The following is a 27,971-nucleotide window of genomic DNA, read 5'->3' as shown; positions in this document are numbered from 1 at the left end:
TTAGGCCCAATATATATATTGCAATTTTTAACATTTTAAGAATTGCTTAAAGGAAAATGGGTTGATGCAAAAGTTTGGTAGCACCCCTTTTTGCAAGCATCACAGCTTGCAAATGCTTTTTGTAGCCATCCGAGAGTCTTTCATTTTTGTTTGAGAGATTTTCATATATTTTTACTTGGACAATTCTTCCAGTTCTGTGAGATTCCTGGGTTGTCTTGTATGCTTTGCTATTTTGAGGTGTAACCACAGATTTTCAATGATGTTCAGATCAGGGGACTGTGAGAGCCAATGAAAACCTTCAGCTTGTGCCTCTTGATGTAGTCTATTATGGATTTTGACTTGTTTAAGATCATTATCTTTTGTAGAAGCCATCCTCTTTTAAACTTCAGCTTTTCTACAGATGGTGTTATGTTTGCATCAAGAATTTGTTGAAATATCATTAAATCCATTCTTCCTTCTTCCCATGAAAAGTTCCCTGTGCCATGGGCTGCAACACAACCCCAAAGCATGATTGATCCACCCCCATGCTTAATGGTTGGCGATATGTTCTTTTCCTGAAGTTCTGGGCCCTTTTTTCTCCACACATACCTTTGATCACTGGGGCCAAAGAGTTCTATTTTAAACTCATCAGTCCACAGGACTTGTTTCCAAAACGCATCAGGCTTGTTTAGATATTCTTTTGCATACTTCTGAACCTGAATTTTATGGTGAGGATGCAGGAGAGGTTTTCTTCTGATGACTCCTACATGAAGGCTATATTTATGCAGGTGTTTCTGAACAGTAGAACAATTTACCCCAACTCCAGAGGGGTAAGGTCTTTTGCAGTCAAGCAAGGGTTCTGATTTGCCTCTCTAGCAATCCTATGAGCAGCTCTCACTGAAATTATGCTTTATCTTCCAGACCTTATCTTGACCTTCACTCTTCCTGTTAACTGCCATTTCTTAATTACATTTCTAACTAAGGAAAGGGCGACTTGAAAACACATTGCTATCTTCTTCTGGCCTTCTCCTGCTTTGTGGGCCTCCACCATTTTCAGAGTGTTAGGCAGCTGCCTAGAAGAACACATGGCTGCACTTTTTGGCACGAGGTTAGAGGAGACTAGATTTTTACAAAGCTGGGAATTTGCATCACCTGGCCTTTACTAATGATGATAGTGAACAAGCCATAACTAACAGGTTAATTAAGGTCTGAAACCTTGGTCAAAGTCATCTGCTCTCCCAAATCTCCAAGGGTGCCCAAACTTTTACATTAGCCCATTTTCCTTTTTGCAATTTTTAAAATGTAAACAATGACAATTAAAAAAAATTATTTTGCCTAAAGTAAAAATGAAATGTGCTCTCTTTAACTTTAGCCCTTTTAGAGATTATTTCATCTTCTACTTGCTTAACTATTCTCAATAACAGTAATTTTGACCAGGGGTGCCCAAACATTTACATACCACTGTATATAGTGTCCACATAACAGTATAATGCATTGTCTAAATATCAGCGATAAATAGTGGTCATATAATATTATCTTTTATGGACCAATTCTTGATTTCATTTTGTCAAGATTTTGGTTATTGGTGCCTTTTTTTGTTTGCATCCAATTTGTTTGCGCCCAATTCATCTTCCCACATGCTTCCCTTTTTAAGACTATTTAATTTGTGTTTGCCTGTTTTTTTCTAGTTTGCCACTGGGGGCTGGGTTTGCAGTTTTCAGATGTTTTTGCCTAATTCATCATTTGCGACTTTTCTGAAAGGTGTCTGAAAGTCACTGGCAAAGCACTGGAGGGGGGCTATATTTCACTAAAGGTACCGTCACACTCAGCGACGCTGCAGCAATATAGACAACGAGTCGATCGCTGGAGCGTCACTGTTTAGGTCGCTGTAGAGACGTCAAACACAGCAACTCAAGAACGATGCAGGAGCGATCCAGTGACGTAACGGCGACTCACTTCTCGTTCTCGCTGGTTGTTAGCTCCATGTAAAACGTTGCTGGCATCGTTGCTTTTGATGTCAAACATGACGATACACGCCGACCTGATGACGAAATAAAGTTCTGGCCTTCTAGCTCCGACCAGCGATGTCACAGCAGGATCCAGATCGCTGCTGCGTGTCAAACACAACGAGATCGCTATCCAGGACGCTGCAACGTCACGGATCGTTGTCGTTCTCGTTGCAAAGTTGCTGAGTGTGACGGTACCTTAAGGGTGTTAGCTTCAGTGATAGCCACCTAGGAAGTTGCTCCAGCACAAGTGCTGAAAGTGGTTAATCAGCCATGTTTAGTGCTAGGTTAATTGAACAGCTACAGAGTGGGAGGAGTCCAGAGGATAAATACCTAGCCTTCTAGAGCATTCAGGAGGAGTGTACCTGGATGGTGCAAGCTCTGAAGTTGTGTTTTGATGTTTAGGAAAGCTGAACCTTTTTTTGTTTGTTCCTGAAGTGGGTGGATTCCCGTAGCAACAAGGATTGTGCCATACATTATGTTTTGTTTTTCCTGTTAGGCCGGGTTTGATTTTGCTAACCTTGCACTGGTTTATGCAGTATTTTTAATAAACCAGTGGAAGATTTAAAGATTCAGTGTTCCTGTGTCTACCTCTATGTGCAGCCAAGTGAGCCGATCTACCACAGGCGTCATAAATATAACCCAGTACCTACCCCTGAGTGATTTTACATACATCAGAAATTTCTTTGTTATTTTTGCAACCTTTTGCAAAATGTGCTGTTTTTTTTTTTTTGCTTCAAAAGTTTTGAAAATGGTTAAAGACAGAAAAAAAGACCATTTTATTGCTTTTATTTTATGAACCACGCGCACCATTTTCATGAGTTTGGCGCATAAAACATCAGTGTATGCCGTACGACAAAAAAAGTGAACTTAAAAAAAAAACGCAAATGATGAATCGGGCACTTTGTGTCTAAACATGACCATTATTATGTTAGGCTATAGACTTGAAGCAAATCATAAATGAAGGCAATAAGATAGTGGAGATGCCCAAATGATGGATTCCCTAGGGCAGAGTTGGGCAAAGTGTGGCCACCAGATAACATTCGGCCTTCTCATTGTTTCAGTCTGGCTTGCAGACTGAGACAGTCAAAAGGCTGAAAACAGTGGCCCTGCCCTCGCCCGCCTCCTGATGTCACCGCTATCCACATCCTCAGCATGCAGACAGAGGTGAATAGATGATTGGTGGAGGATGGAGCCGCTGGCTCCTTTTACTACCAGTGTGTCAGATAGCAGACAAAATTATGTCATTACATCGCATCTTCTGTACAGAGTGTCAGTGCCCCGGAGATAGCAGCAGTCTGCCAGGGGATCAGGATTAAGGTATGTGTTGTTTTTATAGATGTGTATGGAATGTTTGCATGTATAGAAGGCTATGTGGGGCTCATACTGTATATAAGAGACTTGATGGGAGCTCATAATGTATATATAAGGCTATGTGGTGACTCATACTGCATGTAGTGGGCTCTACTGTACGTAGAGGTTATGCGGGGTCTTATACAGTATATAAGAGGCTATGTGAGGGCTGATATTGTATCTAGAGAGGCTATGTTGGGGCTCACGCTGTATATAGAGGGGCTATGTGGGGGCTCATACTGTATATCGGTGTCTGTGTAGGGGCTCATACTATATATAGGGGTTATGTGGAGACTCGTACTGTATATACGGAACTATCTGGTGACTCATACTGTATATAGGGGCTATGTAGGAGGCTCATACTGTATATAGGAGGCTATATAAAGACTCACACTGTATATAGGCAGCTATTTGAGGGCTTATACTGAATATCGGTGTCTGTGTGGGGGTTCATACTGTATATAGGGGCTATATGGAGACTCATACTGTATATACGGGGCTATCTGGTGACTCATACTGTATTTAGGGGCCTTTGTAGGGGGTTCATACTGTATATAGGGGACTATATGGGGGCTCACACTGTTTATAAGGTGCCATGTGGGGGTTCATACTGTATACAAGGGGTTGTGTGAGGGTCTCATACTGTATCCAGAGGGCTATATATGTAGTGGGCTGTGTGAGGGTTCATGCGGTATATATGAGGGCTGTGCACAGGTCCATATGGTATATAGTGAGATGTCAGGATACTTAATTCTGCTCAATATTAAGTGATAATATTAACATAAAATAATAATTGTAATTGTATTTAATATGTTAATAGTTTAATAAATTGAGCAGAATTTCAGCCTATTGGTTGGGCCCTCCACAATAGTCACGGTCTCTCATGTGGCCCCCTTAGTAAAATTAATTAAAATTAATTACCCACCCCTGCCCTAGGGCAATATTTCTGTCTCATACCATATATCTTATTGTTTAAAAAAATACATTTTATTGCGTTTGTAGTTTAGTTTCTTAGAACTATAATGAATTTGCTAAAATATTTCAGCTTAAGCGGGCCCGGCCTTACGTTTAGCAGCTACATTGTAAAATATGAGTCTACCACAATTTCTGTTTTATTGAGGCTTTCCACTCTGGTTAACAAGTCAAAGTAAGTGTTTTATTTGGTTAGCACCCTTGTCAAGTATAATTTATTTGGTGTAAGTCAAAACTGCTGAACAACAATCACATTCATTTTTACATGTAATATTTTTTACAGACTATTCAGAAAAGCCATTCTCCATGCTCTTCACCCCTTCAGTCATTTTAATTGTATGACATATACACTAAAAGGAAAGCATTTTCCAGGCACATTAGAACACAAGCAATTTATATTAGAGGTTTACGGACTATTTACTGAAAATAGACTTAGTAAATGTCATAAGTGCATGCATAGAAGCCATTAGGAAGAACAATTCTTGACTCGGTAAGTCACTTAGCGTGCATCTGCTCTTTGTTCCTTATTTGTGTTTGTTTTGGCAGTGTTGTCATGTTGATAGGAATTCAATCCTATTACAATGTCGATTAGCAACCATGAACTATTACGGTAAGTGCGTATATGGCAGCACTGGACAAGGTCAAATCCACAGACACAGCAGAACAAATCTGTAATATAATGACATTCTAGCAATCTTCTTTTATTTAAAATGTTTTCAACCTTTTTTTATCTTAAAATCCTTAACAACTTTATCTTTATTTCCTTGCAGCGCTGGAGTCCTGGGTTCAAATCCCACCAAGGACAACATCTGAAAGTACTTTGTATGTTCTCCCCGTGTTTGCGTGGGTTTCCTCCGGGCACTCTGGTTTCCGCCCACATTCCAAAGACATACTGATAAGGAACTTTGATTGTGAGCCCCAACTGGGACAGTGATGATGATGTCTGTAAAGCGCTGCGGAAAATGTTAGCGCTATATAAAAATAAAGATTATTATTATTATTTGAGTAAATGTGTCAATGGTATGGTTTTGTGGTACTTTAACTCATAGGTTAAGTTCCCAAAAAGAGTTTTCGAAGTAACAAAAAATACAATATCTTAGGCTATGTTCACACCTTGCATTTTTGTTGCATTTTTTGCTGTGTTTTTGTTGTGTTTTGTCTGCATTTTTGTCATGTAACATTTGTCTCTTGTGCATGCTGATAACGTTTTGTGCCCTCCAAAATATCTGATTCTACTTCGTCAGATTTTGGAAAAAAAAATGCAGCAAAACCTGATTCCTGTGTCTTTTCAGAATTCTTTCAGTGTTTTTTTCATCACCCATTAAAAAATCACCCATTAAAAAAATTAAAAAATGGTAAAAGAAGTGACATGGCTCTATTCTGCAAAACCTAAGGTTTTGCACAAAATACTGAGGACAAAAAAAACAAGCTGTATGCATGATATTTCTGAAATCTCACAGACATAGCTGGTGCTGCAAATCGCAGCTAAAATTATCATAAAAAAAATAAGCTTTAAAAAACGCACCAATAATGCAATCATGTGAGCATACCCTTACAATTCTAGTGAATGGGATTTATAGAAATCCCATGCCCACTGTGCTAATTTTTTAAACCTGTATAAACTGACCTTGTAGTGCGTGTTTGAAATCAGTAACATATTAATTTCTCTTGCAAGTACGCCGAGTTTTATATATGAATTTTCCTCAAAGAATTACATTAGGCACAGAAAATCTGCAGATAAAAGATGCATGTGTTTTTAGTGCATTTCTGCTGCGATAGTGCATTTTTTATCTGCAGATTTTCTGTACCTAATGTAATTCTTTGAGGAAAATTCATATATAAAACTTGGCGTACTTGCAAGAGAAATTAATATGTCACTGATTTCAAACACTGCTAGCTTAAGCAGGGAGACACGTCTGGCACTGCAGGATCTGAGTCCCTGGCAGCATAGTTTGTTACTGATGGTAGCCTTTGTTGCGGTGGTCCCAGCTCTATGCAGGTCATTCACTAGGTCCCCCTGTGTGGTGCTGGGATTTTTGCTCACAGTTCTTGCGATCATTTTGACCCCACGAGGTGAGAAATTGCGTGGAGCTCCAGATCGAGGGAGATTATAAGTGGTCTTGTATGTTTTCCATTTTCTTATTATTGCTCCCACTGTTGATTTCATCACACCAAGCTGCTTGCCTATTGCAGATTCAGTCTTCCCAGCCTGGTGCAGGGCTACAATTTTGTTTCTGGTGTCTTTCATCAGCTCTTTGGTCTTCACCATTGTGGAGTTTGGAGTGTGACTGTTTGAGGTTGTGGACAGATGTCTTTTATACTGACAACAAGTTCAAACAGGTGCCATTACTACAGGTAATGAGTGGAGGACAGAGGAGCCTCTTAACCCCTTCATGACCCAGCCTATTTTGACCTTAAAGACCTTGCCGTTTTTTGCAATTCTGACCAGTGTCCCTTTATGAGGTAATATCTCAGGAACGCTTCAACGGATCCTAGCGGTTCTGAGATAGTTTTTTCGTGACATATTGGGCTTCATGTTAGTGGTAAATTTAGGTCAATAAATTCTGCGTTTATTTGTGATAAAAACGGAAATTTGGCGAAAATTTAGAAAATTTCGCAATTTTCACATTTTGAATTTTTATTCTGTTAAACCAGAGAGATATGTGACACAAAATAGTTAATAAATAACATTTCCCACATGTTTACTTTACATCAGCACAATTTTGGAAACAAAATTTTTTTTTGTTAGGAAGTTATAAGGGTTAAAATTTGACCAGCGATTTGTCATTTTTACAACGAAATTTACAAAACCATTTTTTTTAGGGACCACCTCACATTTGAAGTCAGTTTGAGGGGTCTATATGGCTGAAAATACCCCAAAGTGACACCATTCTAAAAACTGCACCCCTCAAGTTGCTCAAAACCACATTCAAGAAGTTTATTAACCCTTCAGGTGCTTCACAGCAGCAGAAGCAACATGGAAGGAAAAAATGAACATTTAACTTTTTAGTCACAAAAATTATCTTTTAGCAACAATTTTTTTATTTTCCCAATGGTAAAAGGAGAAACTGAACCACGAAAGTTGTTGTCCAATTTGTCCTGAGTACGCTGATACCTCATATGTGGGGGTAAACCACTGTTAGGACGCACGGCAGGGCTTGGAAGGGAAGGAGCGCCATTTGACTTTTTGAATCAAAAATTGGCTGCACTCTTTAGCGGACACCATGTCACGTTTGGAGAGCCCCCGTGTGCCTAAAAATTGGAGCTCCCCCACAAGTGACCCCATTTTGGAAACTAGACGCCCCAAGGAACTTATCTAGATGCATAGTGAGCACTTTGAACCCCCAGGTGCTTCACAAATTGATCCGTAAAAATGAAAAAGTACTTTTTTTTCACAAAAAAATTCTTTTAGCCTCAATTTTTTCATTTTCACATGGGCAACAGGATAAAATGGATCCTAACATGTGTTGGGCAATTTCTCCTGAGTACGCCGATACCTCATATGTGGGGGTAAACCACTGTTTGGGCACATGGTAAGGCTCGGAAGGGAAGGAGCGCCATTTGACTTTTTGAATGAAAAATTATTTCCATCGTTAGCGGACACCATGTCGCGTTTGGAGAGCTCCTGTGTGCCTAAACATTGGCGCTCCCCCACAAGTGACCCCATTTTGGAAACTAGACCCCCCCAAGGAACTTATTTAGATGCCTAGTGAGCACTTTAAACCCTCAGGTGCTTCACAAATTGATCTGTAAAAATGAAAAAGTACTTTTTTTCACAAAAAATTATTTTCGCCTCAATTTTTTCATTTTTACATGGGCAGTAGGATAAAATGGATCATAAAATTTGTTGGGCAATTTCTCCCGAGTACGCCGATACCTCATATGTGGGGGTAAACCACTGTTTGGGCACACGGCAGGGCTCGGAAGGGAAGGCGCGCCATTTGACTTTGAATGGAAAATTAGCTCCAATTGTTAGCGGACACCATGTCGCGTTTGGAGAGCCCCTGTGTGCCTATGCATTGGAGCTCCCCCACAAGTGACCCCATTTTGGAAACTAGACCCCCCAAGGAACTTATCTAGATGCATATTGAGCACTTTAAACCCCCAGGTGCTTCACAGAAGTTTATAACGCAGAGCCATGAAAATAAAAAATAATTTTTCTTTCCTCAAAAATGATATTTTAGCCTGGAATTTCCTATTTTGCCAAGGATAATAGGAGAAATTGGACCCCAAATATTGTTTTCCAGTTTGTCCTGAGTACGCAGATACCCCATATGTGGGGGTAAACCACTGTTTGGGCGCACGGCAGGGCTCGGAAGGGATGGCACGCCATTTGGCTTTTTAAATGGAAAATTAGCTCCAATCATTAGCGGACACCATGTCACGTTTGGAGAGCCCCTGTGTGCCTAAACATTGGAGATCCCCCAGAAATGACCCCATTTTGGAAACTAGACCCCCAAAGGAACTAATCTAGATGTGTGGTGAGGACTTTGAACCCCCAAGTGCTTCACAGAAGTTTATAACGCAGAGCCATGAAAATAAAAAAAAAAATTATTTTCTCAAAAATGATCTTTTAGCCTGCAATTTTTTATTTTACAAAGGGTAACAGGAGAAATTTGACCCCAAAAGTTGTTGGCCAGTTTCTCCTGAGTACGCTGATACCCCATATTTGGGGATAAACCACTGTTTGGGCACATGCCGGGGCTCGGAAGTGAAGTAGTGACTTTTGAAATGCAGACTTTGATGGAATGCTCTGTGGGCGTCACGTTGCGTTTGCAGAGCCCCTGATGTGGCTTAACAGTAGAAAGCCCCCACAAGTGACCCCATTTTGGAAACTAGACCCCGAAAGGAACTTATCTAGATGTGTGGTGAGCACTTTGAACCCCCAAGTGCTTCATAGAAGTTTATAATGCAGAGCCGTGAAAATAATAAATACGTTTTCTTTCCTCAAAAATAATTATTTAGCCCAGAATTTTTTATTTTCCCAAGGGTAACAGGAGAAATTGGATCCCAAAAGTTGTTGTCCAGTTTCTCCTGAGTACGCTGATACCCCATATGTGGGGGTAAACCACTGTTTGGGCACATGCCGAGGCTCGGAAGTGAAGTAGTGACGTTTTGAAATGCAGACTTTGATGGAATGCTCTGTGGGCGTCACGTTGCGTTTGCAGAGCCCCTGATGTGGCTTAACAGTAGAAACCCCCCACAAGTGACCCCATTTTGGAAACTAGACCCCGAAAGGAACTTATCTAGATGTGTGGTGAGCACTTTGAACCCCCAAGTGCTTCACAGAAGTTTATAATGCAGAGCCGTGAAAATAATAAATACGTTTTCTTTCCTCAAAAATAATTATTTAGCCCAGAATTTTTTAATTTTCCCAAGGGTAACAGGAGAAATTTGACCCCAATATTTGTTGTCCAGTTTCTCCTGAGTACGGTGATACCCCATATGTGGGGGTAAACTACTGTTTGGGCACATGCCGGGGCTCGGAATTGAAGTAGTGACGTTTTGAAATGCAGACTTTGATGGAATGCTTTGCGGGCGTCACGTTGCGTTTGCAGAGCCCCTGATGTGCCTAAACAGTAGAAACCCCCCACAAGTGACCCCATTTTGGAAACTAGACCCCGAAAGGAACTTATCTAGATGTGTGGTGAGCACTATGAACCCCCAAGTGCTTCATAGAAGTTTATAATGCAGAGCCGTGAAAATAATAAATACGTTTTCTTTCCTCAAAAATAATTATTTAGCCCAGAATTTTTTATTTTCCCAAGTTGTTGTCCAGTTTCTCCTGAGTACGCTGATACCCCATGTGTGGGGGTAAACCACTGTTTGGGCACACGTCGGGGCTCAGAAGGGAAGTAGTGACTTTTGAAATGCAGACTTTGATGGAATGGTCTGCGGGCGTCACATTGCGTTTGCAGAGCCCCTGGTGTGCCTAAACAGTAGAAACCCCCCACAAGTGACCCCATTTTAGAAACTAGACCCCCCAAGGAACTTATCTAGATATGTGGTGAGCACTTTGAACCCCCAAGTGCTTCACAGACGTTTACAACGCAGAGCCGTGAAAATAAAAAATCATTTTTCTTTCCTCAAAAATGATGTTTTAGCAAGCATTTCTTTATTTTCACAAGGGTAACAGGAGAAATTGGACCCCAGTAATTGTTGCGCAGTTTGTCCTGAGTATGCTGGTACCCCATATGTGGGGGTAAACCACTGTTTGGGTGCACGTCGGGGCTCGGAAGTGAGGGAGCACCATTTGACTTTTTGAATACAAGATTGGCTGGAATCAATGGTGGCGCCATGTTGCGTTTGGAGACCCCCTGATGTGCCTAAACAGTGGAAACCCCTCAATTCTAACTCCAACACACCCCTAACCCTTATCCCAACTGTAGCCGTAACCCTAATCACAACACTAACCCCAACACACCCGTAACCACAACCCTAACCCCAACACACCCCTAACCCTAACTACAACCCTAATTCCAACCCAACCCTAGGCCTAAGGCTATGTGCCAACGTTGCGGATTCGTATGAGATTTTTCAGCACCATTTTTGAAAAATCCGCGGGTAAAAGGCACTGCGTTTTACCTGCGGATTTACCGCGGATTGCCAGTGTTTTTTGTCCGGATTTCACCTGCGGATTCCTATTGAGGAACAGGTGTAAAACGCTGCGGAATCCGCACAAAGAATTGACATGCTGTGGAAAATACAACGCAGTGTTCCCGCGCGGTATTTTCCGCACCATGGGCACAGCGGATTTGGCTTTCCATATGTTTACATGGTACTGTAAACCTGATGGAACACTGCTGCGGATCCGCAGCCAAATCCGCACCGTGTGCACATAGCCTAATTCTAAAGGTATGTGCACACGCTGCGGAAAACGCTGCGGATCCGCAGCAGTTTCCCATGAGTTTACAGTTCAATGCAAACCTATGGAAAACAAAAATCGCTGTACACATGCTGCAGAAAAACTGCACGGAAACGCAGCGGTTTACATTCCGCAGCATGTCACTTCTTTCTGCGGATTCCGCAGCGGTTTTACAACTGCTCAAATAGAAAATCGCTGTTGTAAAACCGCATTGAAATGCGCAGGAAAAACATGGTAAATCCGCCATAAATCCGCAGCGGTTTAGCACTGTGGATTTATCAATTCCGCAGCGGAAAAATCCGCAGAGGACCAGAATATGTTTGCACATTCCTAACCCAACCCCTAACCCTAACCCTACCCCTAACCCTACCCCTAACCGTACCCCTACCCCTACCCCTAACCCTACCCCTAACCCTACCCCTACCCCTAACCCTACCCCTAACCCTACCCCTAAACCTACCCCTAACCCTAACCCTAGTTCTTACCCCAACCTTAGTGGGAAAAAAAAAATATTTTTTTTATTGTCCCTACCTATGGGGGTGACAAAGGGGGGGGGGTCATTTACTTTTTTTTTTTTTTGATCACTGAGATATAACCTATCTCAGTGATCAAAATTCACTCTGGAACGAATCTGCCGGCCGGCAGATTCAGCGGGCGCACTGCACATGCGCCCGCCATTTTGGAAGATGGCGGCGCCCAGGAAAGAAGACGGATGGTCCCCGGGAGGCCAGGTAAGTATAAGGGGGGGAGATCAGGGCACGGGGGGGGGCGTCGGAGCACGGGGGGGTGGATCGGAACACGGGGGGGTGGATTGGAGCACGGAGTGGGGGATCGCTGTGCGGGCGGGTGGATCGGAGCACGGGGGGGATCGCTGTGCAGGGGGGGGATCGCTGTGCGGGGGGTGGGATCGGAGTGCGGGGGGGTTTGATTGGAGCACGGGGGGTGTGATTGGAGCACGGGGGGAGCGGGCAGGAGGACGGGGGAGCGGAGCACAGGACCGAGGGGAGCGGACCACAGATCGGGGGGCTGGGGGGGCGATCGGAGGGGTGGGGTGGGTGCACATTAGTGTGTCCAGCCATGGCCGATGATATTGCAGCATCGGCCATGGCTGGATTGTAATATTTCACCATTTTTTTAGGTGAAATATTACAAATCGCTCTGATTGGCAGTTTCACTTTCAACAGCCAATCAGAGCGATCGTAGCCACGAGGGGGTGAAGCCACCCCCCCTGGGCTAAACTACCACTCCCCCTGTCCCTGCAGATCGGGTGAAATGGGAGTTAACCCTTTCACCCGGCCTGCAGGGACGCGATCTTTCCATGACGCATATGCTGCGTCATGGGTCGGAATGGCACCGACTTTCATGACGCAGCGTATGCGTCAAAGGTCGGGAAGGGGTTAAAGAAGACATTACAGGTCTGTGAGAGCCAGAAATCTTGCATGTTTTTAGGTGACCAAATACTTATTTCCCTCCATTATTTGCTAAATAAATCTTGCCAAATCAGACAAGGTGATTTTCTGGAATTGTTTTCTCATTTTGACACTCATAGTTGTGATCTACATGATGGCCTATGATGTCAATTACAGGCCTCTCTCATCTTTTTAAGTGGGAGAACTTGCACAATTGGTGAATGACTAAATACTTTTTTCCCCCACTGTATTACGACAATTATGTAATAGGCTTAATATCGTGTGCATAGACTCGCCAGGGTAATTGCACTATGCCCCAAATGTGTCTAAGATATAATGTACACAATGATTACCATAGACAAAAAATAGGAAACCTCAATCAAATGATTCACTGTTAGGATACATAATGTTAATAATGCCCCAAATTATATCTTCCATAAGGGGATTCTTCAAAATTGAACACTTATTGCACTATGCCCAAAATGTACACCATTAAATAAAAAAAAATTATCTGGGATCCAAAAATAGGAAGAGCCTCGACGCGTTTCCCTTCCATGATACAAGTTCATCAGGAGGCAAATGGAATATGTCTGATGTCATCTTTCTACTGACACCTGTGTAAAACCTTTAAGTCTTCAGGACAATCCCAATCTAGTACCACCCCCACTTTCGCTGGATCCATGCAAAACCAGTGGATGACAACTAATAACCAAGAAAATGGATCTCCTGAACCAAAAACATACATTTCTCTGGTTTGCTATAAAATGTATTGTCTCTGAATATTTGTAAGACCTGCCTGCCAGGGACCTGATGTGACTTGAGATCTGGTGAATAAATCACTATGCCATCAAGATAGACTACAATAAATCTACCTTCCAGGTGACAAAAAATGTAATTTACAAAGTGCTGAAAGATGATGGGAGCATTAGTCAAACCAAATGGCATCACATTGTTTTCATGGTGTCCTTCATGTGTATTAAAAGCAGTCTTCCACTCACCCCCCCTCCTTTATACGGATGAGATTATACACCCATTTGAGGTCCAGGTTAGAAAACATTTTGCTCCTACAGTCTGGTTAAAGAGGTTCGGGATGCGAGGGAGATTATATGGATCCTAGACCGTGATCCAATTTAGTTCACAGAAATCTAGGCAGGGGCATAATGCCCTATCTTTTTTCTTAAAGAAAAAAACCTACTGCAAAGGGAGATGAGGAAGGTCTGATATGACCCTTAGCCTGCCTTTCTGCGATAAAGTGCTTCATGGCCTGCCTCTCCGGACCTGAAATATTATATAACTTGCTCCTAGGCAATTTGGCCCCAGCAATTGGATTATTGGCGCAATCATAAGGACAATGAGGAAGAAGTTCTTAACATCCCTATTCTGAAAACGCATGGCCAAAGTCAGACAGGTATTCTGACAGAGACCGGGTACCAACCCTGGCTCACCGGGTGCCCAAGCAGTGTCCTTGACAGTGTCGCTCTACCTTACTACCTCCCAAGTCTGCCAGCCCACTATTGGATTGTGCAACGTGAGCCAAGATAGTCCAAGAACCACTGGAGAGTGCATGAAATAACCACCTTACTTTTGCCAAAATGGATCTCGGACGGTAAAATGAATTGTGACCTACCCATATAGTAAATGTACACTAGGGTTGCTAACCTCCCCGCAACCTGGGCTTCCCAGATTATTAACATCAGCCTCCAGCCGTGAGCTTTCTCACGGATGGTTATGAAAATTTTGCGGGAGCCCACGTCATTTTTTTTTATTTAATTCTTTATTTTGCATAGTAGGGACAGAGCTGCTGCTGAATACAATTCCCGTCATTATCGCCTGGTCGCACTGATCTCAGGGAGACCAAGTGACAATGATGAGAGCTGCCTTCACCTGCCGGCCCCTGGGTTCAGAGCGAACTGTACTGCTTTTCCCAGGAGCTGGTAAGTCTCACACGGACTGCACCTGGATGCCACATGGATGTGAAATACGGACACACGGACACGGACAGCAAAAGGACACACAGATGTCACATCCGTACATATGGATGGAACACAGGAAACACCAGGACATGTGAAGCGGTACAAGACTGTTTTACACTAGAACCAAGTGCCATTGTGTCCTCAAATCGCTACCAGAAAACTTGAATCCTTAAAGCGGTTAAATAGCAACAATGAACACCTTGCACTGCATTCACACAGACAGATAATCTGAAGTTAAATTGTGTTCTACACTCAAATCCCATAAGTCATACTATTTATTCTAAAATCATGACTTCATAAAGTATAATACAAATACCCGTATTTTCCGGCGTATAAGACGACTGGGCGTATAAGACGAATCCCAACTTTTCCAGTTAAAATATAAAATCTTCTCAAAAGTCGGGGGTTGTCTTATATGCCGGTGTCGTCTTATAGGGTGGGTGCAGAGCAATCTGCGGTCGACGTATATAGTGGGGGGGAGTGGTCCCGATGACGAGGTGAGGGAGCGCCTCACCAGGAAGGTGTAAGTGAAGCAAACTGTCAGCGTCTGGCATGCCAGGGGTATGCAAAAAAGAGAGATAGCGGTGCTGTGCCTAGAAAAACACTCCTCTTTCACTCATCTGGCTCGCCCTTGTATCCTATTATCTCCTTCTCTGCCTCTGCTTCACTTACACCTTGCCGGTGAGGCGCCCCCTCACCTCGTCATTGGGACCGCTCCCTCCACAATATGCGGTGACTGCAGATTACTCCACATCTGCCCTATAAGACGACACCTGGCATATAAGACGACACCCGACTTTTGAGAGAATTTTCAGGGGTTAAAAAGTAGTATATACTTTAATACAGTACAAGGAAAATTTTATGAAATTAATGAAGCAAAAACTTTTCGATAATCACTTAGAAGACCATTTCAAATTTTAGTCTCCGGTGTACAAGAAGGATATAGCTAAACTTGAGCGGGTACAGAGAAGAATGACCAAGTTTATTAAGGGAATGGGTGGACAGCAATGCCTAGACAGGTTATCAAGCTTGGGGTTATTCATTTTGGAAAAGCCTTAGGGGCAATCTTATTACAGTGTACAAATATGTGAGGGGAAAGTTCAAATGTCTTTCTAATGATCTTTTTAAACCTAGGCGTGCGACGGGGACAAAGGGTCATCCACTATGTCTAGAGGAAAGAAGCTTTAATCTTAATGACAGATGCAGTTTCCTTTCTGTAAGAGCAGTGAGAATATGAAACTTACTGCCACATGATGATGTAATGATTAATTCACTACTAAAATTCAAGAGAGGCCTGTATGCCTTTCTTGAAATATATATATTACAGATTAAGGGCAGTAGATTCTGTGATGAGGTGTTGATTCAGTGAACTAGTCTAATTGCAATATGTGGCGTCAGGAAGGCATCTTTCGCCTAATATGGAGATATTACATGCATTCTAATTGGGGCACGCGTGTGGGGTCAGGCACGCTCTCCCGGCAGCAAAAGTATCACGGCAGCTAAAGTATCGTGACGCTGCAGTTATTTCAATGGACAGGAATTAATATCCATCTCCTCTCTTCACACAGGTAAAATATCTGCTTGCTGTCATCTGCTGCTTATCATCCTGCAACATTCCCTTTAATGGTGCAATATCTGCTTGCTGTCATCTGCTGCTTATCATCCTGCAACATTTCCTTTAATGGTGCAATATCTGCTTGCTGTCATCTGCTGCTTATCATCCTGCAACATTCCCTTTAATGGTATATCACAGTGCCTGCTGAATGTGTGCTAAATCCATTTGTTGCATTGTACTCACTGCTGTGTACCTTTGCTGGGGCCACAGGTGATGTTATCTGGTGCAAGGTGTTACAGCATATGGATGTAGCCAGGTCCAGTGCCTTTGATCATGTAACCTCCCCTGGTGTGTTGGCCAATTGCTAATTTATCCCAAATCAGCTCCCACAATCCCTTTCACCTGATCCTTTACTTAGGGTACCGTCACACTATAACATTTCGATCGCTACGACGGTACGATTCGTGACGTTCCAGCGATATCGTTACGATATCGCTGTGTCTGACACGCAGCAGCGATCAGGGATCCTGCTGAGAATCGTACGTCGTAGCAGATCGTATGGAACTTTCTTTCATCGCTGGATCTCCCGCTGTCATCGCTAGATCGGTGTGTGTGACACCGATCTAGCGATCTAGCGATGCGATCCAGCGATGCGTTCGCTTGTAACCAGGGTAAACTTCGGGTAACTAAGCGCAGGACCGCGCTTAGTTACCCGATGTTTACCCTGGTTACAAGCGTTAAACTAAAAAAAAAATAAACAGCACATACTTACATTCTGGTGTCCGTCAGGTCCCTTGCCGTCTCTGCTTCCCGCACTGTGACTGCCAGCCGTAAAGTGAAAGCAGAGCACAGCGGCTGTGCTTTCACTTTCACTTTACGGCCGGCAGTCACTGAGTGCGGGAAGCAGACTGCAAGGGACCTGACGGACACCAGAATGTAAGTATGTGCTGTTTGTTTTTTTTTAGTTTAACGCTTGTAACCAGGGTAAACATCGGGTAACTAAGCGCGGTCCTGCGCTTAGTTACCCGATGTTTACCCTGGTTACCCAGGGACCTCGGCATCGTTGGTCGCTGGAGAGCTGTCTGTGTGACAGCTCCCCAGCGACCACACTACTATTTACCTACGATCACGGCCAGGTCATATCGCTGGTCGTGATCGTAGGTAAATCGTATAGTGTGACGGTACCCTTAGTCCTACAAATTTAGAAGCATTCTAAGGGGGCACGCGTGTGGGGTTAGGCATGCGTCTCCCTGCAGCAAAAGTATCACTGCAGCTAAAGTATCGTGACGCTGCAGTTATTTCAATGGCAGTTAGTCATGGCAGGAGTCAGGACCCCACTCTATGTATCTGTCTTTTTTGGGTATGTCTGCTGAGTAAGCACTTCCTATTACTTTGACCGAGCTTTTCTATTAACCCATCTTACTCCTTCATCATGTTTACATATGCCCTTAAAGTGTTTGCTCCACTAATCCTCACTCTCCTTCGCTATACACAAACCCCAGCACCCTCTAACCAAATAATCATCTCCCCTTCCCTCTTACCTCCCCACCTGACCTCCTCTGCTGACCTTCTCCTCAACCTCAAATCTGTCCTAATAAAACTTAAAACAAGTCGCCAGTCTCCTTCTCCCACATGCTCTCCCTTTCTCTGCTTCTCTTCACTGCTGGTGAAATATCTCCCAACCCTGGACCCCACAGCTCATGCCTCCCATTACTAGCCCCTCCTACTACTCCCTATCTAATATGAACTACCTCAGTCTTTCCAACATAAAACCCGTGCCCCTGACACCTACCCCACTGCTCCCTCTCTCTGGAGAACTCTGGAATGCCCGCTCCATTTGCAATAAGCTTCATGTGATTTAAGACCCTGTTCTCTCTCACAAGCTTGCCCTCCTCGGCTTCACAGAAACATGACTAACACCCTTTGACACCGCCTCTCCTGCTGCGTTGTGTTACTGCAGCCTCCATTTCACCCACAGCCCTCGCCCCGGCAACAGACATGGTGGAGGAGTGAGTCCTTTCTTCTTACTGCACCTTTAACCCAATCCCACCTCTACCCTCCCTTATCCTCCCCTCTTTTGAAGTCCACTCTGTCCGCATCTACTCTCCCTCCAATCTCCAAGTGGCTGTCATATACCAGGCCCGGCCACTGCCTTTATTGATCAATTCTCCAACTGGCTTCTTCACTTTCTCTCTGCTGACATTCCCACCATTATCATGGGTGACTACTGTTATGTTTGCTAATGACAGGTGTTATGAAGGCAATCCAGAAACACAGTGTGCTTAGCGATCAGAGCGCACACAGTGATCTGACAAATACCCAAAAATACAAGAACGAGCTCTGAGACGTGGAAACTCTGTAGACTGCACACCTGATCCTATCCTAAACACAACTAAAAGCGGCTGTGGATTGCGCCTAACAACTACCTAGGCAACTCGGCACAGCCTAAGAAACTAGCTAGCCTGAAGATAGAAAAATAGGCCTGACTTGCCCCAGAGAAATTTCCCAAAGGAAAAGGCAGCCCCCCACATATAATGACTGTGAGTAAGATGAAAAGACAAAACGTAGGGATGAAATAGATTCAGCAAAGTGGGGCCCGATATTCTAGGACAGAGCGAGGACAGTAAAGCGAACTTTGCAGTCTACAAAAAACCCTAAAGCAAAACCACGCAAAGGGGGCAAAAAAAAACCACCGTGCCGAACTAACGGCACGGCGGTACACCCTTTGCGTCTCAGAGCTTCCAGCAAAACAAAAGACAAGCTGGACAGAAAAAAAGCAACAAAAAAGCAAAAAGCACTTAGCTATACAGAGCAGCAGGTCACAGGAACAATCAGGAGAAGCTCAGATCCAACACTGAAACATTGACAAGGAGCAAGGATAGCAGCATCAGGCGGAGTTAAGTAATGAAGCAGTTAACAAGCTCACCAGAACACCTGAGGGAGGAAGCTCAGAAGCTGCAGTACCACTTGTGACCACAGGAGTGAATTCAGCCACAGAATTCACAACAGACTACAACATCACCATTGATACCTTTCAGTCAACAACCTCCAAACTTCTCTCCCTTACTTCATCTTTTGGACTTACTCAGTGGTCCTCCGCAGCCACCCACACAGACGGACATACATTAGACCTGTTCTTCACCTATCTCTGCTATCCATCCAGCTTCACCACCTCCCCTCTCCCTCTATCCGACCACCATCTGCTCACTTTTGCATCCCTGTCCTTCTCACCGGTCACCCATGTCCAGCAATATCTGCACCCCTGCAAAAACCTTGCACACCTAGACACCCATACAGTCTCTGACTCTATCCTACTACTGACATCCATATCCTCACTCCATAACACAGACAGTGCCATGCTTTCTACAATGCTACTCTCGCATCAGCTATTGACACGGTTGCCCCCTCTCGTTCATGGCAGAGTGCGACGTCTTAGTAGACAGCCCTGACACAATAACACCACTAAAAAGCTCCGGCAAGTGTCCAGGGTTGCAGAGCGGCGTTGGAAGAAAACACATTTGCAAGGCAACTTCACTGCATTCAAACAGGCAACACTTGCTTTCAAATCTGCTCTCACGTCTGCTAAACAGGCCTACTTCACAACCCTTGTATCTTCCCTATCCTACAACCCCAAACAGTTATTCATAACCTTTAACTCCCTCCTCTGTCCCCCACTGCCCCTTCAACCTTGCTCATCTCTGCTGAAGACTTTGCCACACACTTTAAAAATAAGATTAACCAAACGAGGCAAATCTTCATTGTTCAACCACCACAATCCCTTTGTATACCATATATCACTGAAGGGGAGCTTAATTGTCTCCTCTCCAAATTGCACCTCACCACCTGTGTGCTCGACCCCATCCCTCCTCCTCCCCAACTTCACCGCCACTCTTATCCCATTCCTAACCCACCTCTTTTAACCTCTTCAACCAGTCACTAACTTCTGGCACCTTCCCTTTTGCTTTCAAATATGCGACAATCACGCCTATCCTTAAAAAGCCAACCCTCGATCCAACTGCTGTGTCCAGCTATCCCCCAATATCACTGCTCCTATTCGCTTCCAAACTCCTGGAGCAGCACTTCCAAGCTGAACTTTCCTCCCACCTCTCATCTAACTTGCACTTTCACAATCTACAACATGGTTCCCACCCCATCACTCAACTGAGACAGCCCTGACCAGAATTACTAATGACCTACTTACAGCCAAAGCTGACAGACAATACTCTATACTTCTCCTTCTAGACCTGTCCTCTGCTTTCGATACAGTTGACCACTGCCTCCTACTACAGATCCTCTCCTCCTTTGGCATCAAAGACCTCGCCCTATCCTGGATCTCCTCATACCTTTCTAACCGCACATTCAGCGTCTCCCACTCCCACACTACCTCCTCCTCCCACCCTCTCTCTGTTGGAGTCTCCGAAGGCTCTGTTCTAGGACCCTTACTCTTCTCAATCTGTACACTTGTCCTGGGACAACTCATAAAGTCCCATGGATTCCAGTACCACCTTTATGCTGATGACACTCAGATCTACCTCTCTGGCCCAGATGTCACCTCTCTGCAGTCTAGAATCCCAGGGTGTCTATCAGCCATATAATCCTTCTTCTCCTCTTGCTTCCTCAAACTCAATGTGGAGAAATCAGAACTCATCATCTTTCCTCCATGTCATAGATCTTCCTTACCTGACCTATCTATCGCAATTAACGATATCACGCTATTTCCCGTACCGGAAGTCCACTGCCTCGGAGTAACCCGCGACTATGCCCTGTCCTTCAAACCGCACATCCAAGCTCTTTCCACCTCCTGTTGCCTCCAGCTCAAAAATATCTCCAGAATCCATCCTTTCCTCAACTGTCAATCTACTAAAATACTTGTGCATGCCCTCATCTCCAGCCTTGACTACTGCAACATCCTTTTCTGTGGCCTCCCTGCTAACACCCTTGCACCTCTCCAGTCCATCTTTAACTCTGCTGCCTGACTAATTCATCTCTCTTCTTGCTACTCCTCCGCTTCCCCCCTCTGCAAATCTTTTCACTGGCTCCCATTCCCTCAGCGTATCCAGTTCAAAATACTAATACTGACCTACAATGCCATCCATAACCTGTCTCCTCCATATATTTCTGAACTAATCTCCCGATATCTTCCCTCACGTAATCTCCGGTCCTCCCAAGACCTCCTCTCCTCCACACTTATTCGCTCCTCGCTCAGCCGCCTCCAAGACTTCTCCCGAATATCCAACATCCTCTGGAATTCTTTGCCCCAACACGTCTGACTATCAACCACATTCGGATCCTTCAGACAGAACCTGAAAACCCACCTCTTCAGGAAAGCCTACAGCCTGCACTAACTCCGCTGCCTCCTCACACTACCGGAGCTACCACCTCACCAACACCGGAGGTCCTGCAACCCTCAACCTACTGTCTCCTTCAGCACTATCCTGCAGAATGTAAGCCTGCAAGGGCAGGGTCATCACCCTCTGTATCAATCTGTAATTGTTAGTTTGCTTACTGGAAGTGATATCTGTAATTTTTATGTAACCCCTTCTCATGTGCAGCACCATGGAATCAATGGTGCTATATAAATAAATAATAATAATAATATTACTGTCTGTCCTATGGGGTTTTTGCCTTCCCCTGGATCAACATGTTGGGCTAAAGGTTAAACTCAATGAACTTATGCCTACAGTCCATCTTAAAATTTATAAAACTATAATCACGAATATGTTATGATTCCAATGTTCCAACTGCTACTGAACTATTTCCTATGAACATGATCAACCAATCACTGAAAGACATAACTATTTAGTATTTGACTTTCCACCTCTTTTTTTGTCTGTCAAATCATTGAAAAAGAGAACAATCTCCATTTACAGTATAGACCAAACGTTTGGACACACCTTCTCATTTAAAGATTTTTCTGTATTTTCATGACTATGAAAATTGTACATTCACACTGAAGGGGAAGGCATCAAAACTATGAATTAACACATGTGGAATTATATACTTAACAATAAAGTGTGAAACAACTGAAATTATGTCTTATATTCTAGATTCTTTAAAATAGCCACCTTTTGCTTTGATGACTGCTTTGCACACTCTTGTCATTCTCTTGATGAGCTTCAAGAGGTAGTCAGCGGGAATGGTTTTCACTTCACAGGCGTGCCCTGTCAAGTTTAATAAGTGGGATTTCTTGCCTTATAAATGGGGTTGGGACCATCAGTTGTGTTGTGCAGAAGTCTGGTGGATTCGCAGCTGATAGTCCTACTGAATAGACTGTTAGAATTTGTATTATGGCAAGAAAAAAGCAGCTAAGTAAAGAAAAATGAGTGGCCATCATTACTTTAAAAAATGAAGGTCAGTCAGTCGGATAAATTGGGCAAACTTTGAAAGTGTCCCCAAGTGCAATGGCAAAAACCATCAAGCGCTACAAAGAAACTGGCTCACATTAGGACTAGAGTTGAGCGACCTTGACCTTTTTAGAGTCGAGCCGGGTTTTGCGAAACCCGACTATGTCCAAAGTCGGGTCGAGTGAAATCGGCCGATTATGACGTAAAGTCGGGATCGACCGAAACACGAAACCCAATGCAAGTCAATGGGGCAGCATAGTCGGCAGTGAGTGGGGGCCAGGAAAACACCTAGAGTGCCCATTTTAATGTCAAAACCATCCATTCTTCTTAATGAAGCTTGTCAAGCGTAATTTACCTTATAATAATTGGAAGGCATTTGAAATTGGGGGTCATTTGGCTAAAGTTGTGGGGGGTAGGGCTGGTTCAAGTAATTAGTGGGCCCAGGAAATCTGGACCACGTCACGGCAGTGGAGCAGGGAGAGGTAAGTATTTCAACTTTGCAAGTGCTGTGAACCTGAGCAAGCAGGGGGGGCCCACTCGTTGGCATTGGCACTGGCACAGGGCCCCTCAAAGTACAGCGGTGTGTTTGCACGGCGGGGGCGCCTCCCACCGGCAGCAACACTTTTGCGTACTATGAGAGGCCCTGTGCCAGTGACGTCGCCAACTAGTATTCCTCCCCCCACCTGATGAAGGAACCTGCACTTTCATCTGCACCTTCCTCTTTGTCCCCGTGTAAGGTGGTATGGTATGCGGGAAGAGCAACCTGACTTTCAGCAGGGTCACAATGTTGTTGTGTAGCGTGCACGGGGAATGTTGCGTTATGGGTCAATGTACAAGCAGACTCATCTATCACTGGCTGGGCAATGGGCACGATGAAGTGGAAACACAGATATAGGCCCAAAGAAGAAAGTGGGCTAAATGCAGTTCAAAATTGGTAACACAGGAATAACCAGGGGGCATTGCAGTGGAGGACAACTGGAATGAGAGGCTGACACAGAGAGTAGGGCCAAATCAGTAAGTAGTCGAAATGCAGTTCAAAATTGGCAACCGTAGTAAACAGGCGGCACAGCTTTGTTCAGTGGAGGAGAACAGCAAGGAGTGGCAGACACCGATAGTAGGCCCCAAACCAACTAGTACGCCAAATGCAGTTGTTCCATTTAACCACAATTTAATGAGAGCCTGAAGATAGAAGCTCAGGAAAGGCAACCTGGGGAACACCTTGGAGTGTAACACACCATCTCTCTCCACCCCATACCCATTTTGTATGGCCTAATGCAGTGTACTTTTCTACAACTACTAAACGAGAGTCGGAAGACCGAAGCAATGGCAAGGAAACCTGGGGAACACCTTAGAGTGTAACACACCCTCTCTCTACACCCCATACCCAATTTGAAGGTCTAATGCAGTGTAGTTTCCAAGAACTACTAAACGAGAGCCGGAAGATCGAAGCTCAGGAAAGGCAACCTGGGGAACACCTTGGAGTGTAACACACCCTCTCGCTACACCCCATACCCAATTTGAAGGCCTAATGCAGCGTAGTTTCCAACAACTACTAAACGAGAGCCGGAAGATCGAAGCTCAGGAAAGGCAACCTGGGGAACACCTTGGAGTGTAACAAACCCTCTCTCTACACCCCATACCCAATTTGTAGGCCTAATGCAGCGTAGTTTCCGACAACTACTAAACGAGAGCCGGAATATCGAAGCTCAGGAAAGGCAACCTGGGGAACACCTTGGAGTGTAACACACCCTCTCTCTACACCCCATACCCAATTTGAAGGCCTAATGCAGTGTAGTTTCCAAGAACTACTAAACGAGAGCCGGAAGATCGAAGCTCAGGAAAGGCAACCTGGGGAACACCTTGGAGTGGAACACACCATCTCTCTACACCCCATACCCAATTTGAAGGCCTAATGCAGCGTAGTTTCCAACAACTACTAAACGAGAGCCGGTAGATCGAAGCTCAGGAAAGGCAACCTGGGGAACACCTTGGAGTGTAACACAACGTCTCTCTACACCACGGAAGGGATGATTCTTAGGAAGGAAGGCTGTTGGAAATAAGCATTGCGCGTCCGAGGGTGATTAGATTCTTATTAGGTATATACTCACCCTCGGACGCGCCCTGCTTCTTTATTTGGAATGAATGTTTATTTGCAATGTGGTGTTGACTTTCTCTATTATTTTGGTAATTAATGATTTTATTATTTTCATTATTTTGCATCTTCTCGGCAATAATATAAAGAAGACGCGACAGGACAACACTCGGTGGATGCCATATGTGTGTTTTCAATTTAAAAAAACTTTCAGTTAACTACTTGCAGGAGAAAGTAATTGTAGCTGGTGGCCATTTTTAGTACTGTACCAGATTTTAGTTGTGTGTTTGTTTTTAATGTTAAAATGTCTGCATTTGATATCTCACCAGTATTTTCTTTTTTATAAGCAAAATACTTATTTTTATATTTTCTGATGTTGGTTCCAGGGGTACACGGGCAGCAGTGACCTGGTCAGTGTAGTAGTAGTTGAAAGAATGGACCGCAGACAGGCATCGAAGGCCTAAAATAAAAAAATTGGGCTGGCTGTAGGCAATTTTAAATTGGTTCCAGGGGTACACGGGCAGCAGTGGTGTGGTCAGTGGAGGCCTAGTGGAAGGAGTGACCGCAGACAGGCATCGAAGGCCTAAAATAATAACACATGGCTGTAGGCAATTTTAAATTGGTTCCAGGGGTACACGGGCAGCAGTGACCTGGTCAGTGTAGTAGTAGTTGAAAGAATGGACCGCAGACAGGCATCGAAGGCCTAAAATAAAAAAATTGGGCTGGCTGTAGGCAATTTTAAATTGGTTCCAGGGGTACACGGACAGCAGTGGTGTGGTCAGTGGAGGCCTAGTGGAAGGAGTGACCGCAGACAGGCATCGAAGGCCTAAAATAATAACACATGGCTGTAGGCAATTTTAAATTGGTTCCAGGGGTACACGGACAGCAGTGGTGTGGTCAGTGGAGGCCTAGTGGAAGGAGTGACCGCAGACAGGCATCGAAGGCCTAAAATAATAACACATGGCTGTAGGCAATTTTAAATTGGTTCCAGGGGTAGACGGGCAGCAGTGACCTGGTCAGTGTAGTAGTAGTTGAAAGAATGGACCGCAGACAGGCATCGAAGGCCTAAAATAAAAAAATTGGGCTGGCTGTAGGCAATTTTAAATTGGTTCCAGGGGTACACGGGCAGCAGTGACCTGGTCAGTGTAGTAGTAGTTGAAAGAATGGACCGCAGACAGGCATCGAAGGCCTAAAATAAAAAAATTGGGCTGGCTGTAGGCAATTTTAAATTGGTTCCAGGGGTACACGGGCAGCAGTGGTGTGGTCAGTGGAGGCCTAGTGGAAGGAGTGACCGCAGACAGGCATCGAAGGCCTAAAATAATAACACATGGCTGTAGGCAATTTTAAATTGGTTCCAGGGGTACACGGGCAGCAGTGACCTGGTCAGTGTAGTAGTAGTTGAAAGAATGGACCGCAGACAGGCATCGAAGGCCTAAAATAAAAAAATTGGGCTGGCTGTAGGCAATTTTAAATTTGTTCCAGGGGTACACGGACAGCAGTGGTGTGGTCAGTGGAGGCCTAGTGGAAGGAGTGACCGCAGACAGGCATCGAAGGCCTAAAATAATAACACATGGCTGTAGGCAATTTTAAATTGGTTCCAGGGGTACACGGACAGCAGTGGTGTGGTCAGTGGAGGCCTAGTGGAAGGAGTGACCGCAGACAGGCATCGAAGGCCTAAAATAATAACACATGGCTGTAGGCAATTTTAAATTGGTTCCAGGGGTACACGGACAGCAGTGGTGTGGTCAGTGGAGGCCTAGTGGAAGGAGTGACCGCAGACAGGCATCGAAGGCCTAAAATAATAACACATGGCTGTAGGCAATTTTAAATTGGTTCCAGGGGTAGACGGGCAGCAGTGACCTGGTCAGTGTAGTAGTAGTTGAAAGAATGGACCGCAGACAGGCATCGAAGGCCTAAAATAAAAAAATTGGGCTGGCTGTAGGCAATTTTAAATTGGTTCCAGGGGTACACGGGCAGCAGTGACCTGGTCAGTGTAGTAGTAGTTGAAAGAATGGACCGCAGACAGGCATCGAAGGCCTAAAATAAAAAAATTGGGCTGGCTGTAGGCAATTTTAAATTGGTTCCAGGGGTACACGGGCAGCAGTGGTGTGGTCAGTGGAGGCCTAGTGGAAGGAGTGACCGCAGACAGGCATCGAAGGCCTAAAATAATAACACATGGCTGTAGGCAATTTTAAATTGGTTCCAGGGGTACACGGGCAGCAGTGACCTGGTCAGTGTAGTAGTAGTTGAAAGAATGGACCGCAGACAGGCATCGAAGGCCTAAAATAAAAAAATTGGGCTGGCTGTAGGCAATTTTAAATTGGTTCCAGGGGTACACGGGCAGCAGTGGTGTGGTCAGTGGAGGCCTAGTGGAAGGAGTGACCGCAGACAGGCATCGAAGGCCTAAAATAATAACACATGGCTGTAGGCAATTTTAAATTGGTTCCAGGGGTACACGGGCAGCAGTGACCTGGTCAGTGTAGTAGTAGTTGAAAGAATGGACCGCAGACAGGCATCGAAGGCCTAAAATAAAAAAATTGGGCTGGCTGTAGGCAATTTTAAATTGGTTCCAGGGGTACACGGACAGCAGTGGTGTGGTCAGTGGAGGCCTAGTGGAAGGAGTGACCGCAGACAGGCATCGAAGGCCTAAAATAATAACACATGGCTGTAGGCAATTTTAAATTGGTTCCAGGGGTACACGGACAGCAGTGGTGTGGTCAGTGGAGGCCTAGTGGAAGGAGTGACCGCAGACAGGCATCGAAGGCCTAAAATAATAACACATGGCTGTAGGCAATTTTAAATTGGTTCCAGGGGTACACGGACAGCAGTGGTGTGGTCAGTGGAGGCCTAGTGGAAGGAGTGACCGCAGACAGGCATCGAAGGCCTAAAATAATAACACATGGCTGTAGGCAATTTTAAATTGGTTCCAGGGGTAGACGGGCAGCAGTGACCTGGTCAGTGTAGTAGTAGTTGAAAGAATGGACCGCAGACAGGCATCGAAGGCCTAAAATAAAAAAATTGGGCTGGCTGTAGGCAATTTTAAATTGGTTCCAGGGGTACACGGGCAGCAGTGACCTGGTCAGTGTAGTAGTAGTTGAAAGAATGGACCGCAGACAGGCATCGAAGGCCTAAAATAAAAAAATTGGGCTGGCTGTAGGCAATTTTAAATTGGTTCCAGGGGTACACGGGCAGCAGTGGTGTGGTCAGTGGAGGCCTAGTGGAAGGAGTGACCGCAGACAGGCATCGAAGGCCTAAAATAATAACACATGGCTGTAGGCAATTTTAAATTGGTTCCAGGGGTACACGGGCAGCAGTGACCTGGTCAGTGTAGTAGTAGTTGAAAGAATGGACCGCAGACAGGCATCGAAGGCCTAAAATAAAAAAATTGGGCTGGCTGTAGGCAATTTTAAATTGGTTCCAGGG

Source organism: Ranitomeya imitator, chromosome 5 (genome assembly GCF_032444005.1).
Source record: "Ranitomeya imitator isolate aRanImi1 chromosome 5, aRanImi1.pri, whole genome shotgun sequence".
Classification (NCBI taxonomy): Eukaryota; Metazoa; Chordata; class Amphibia; order Anura; family Dendrobatidae; genus Ranitomeya; species Ranitomeya imitator.
Note: the sequence above shows the minus strand (reverse complement) of the source record.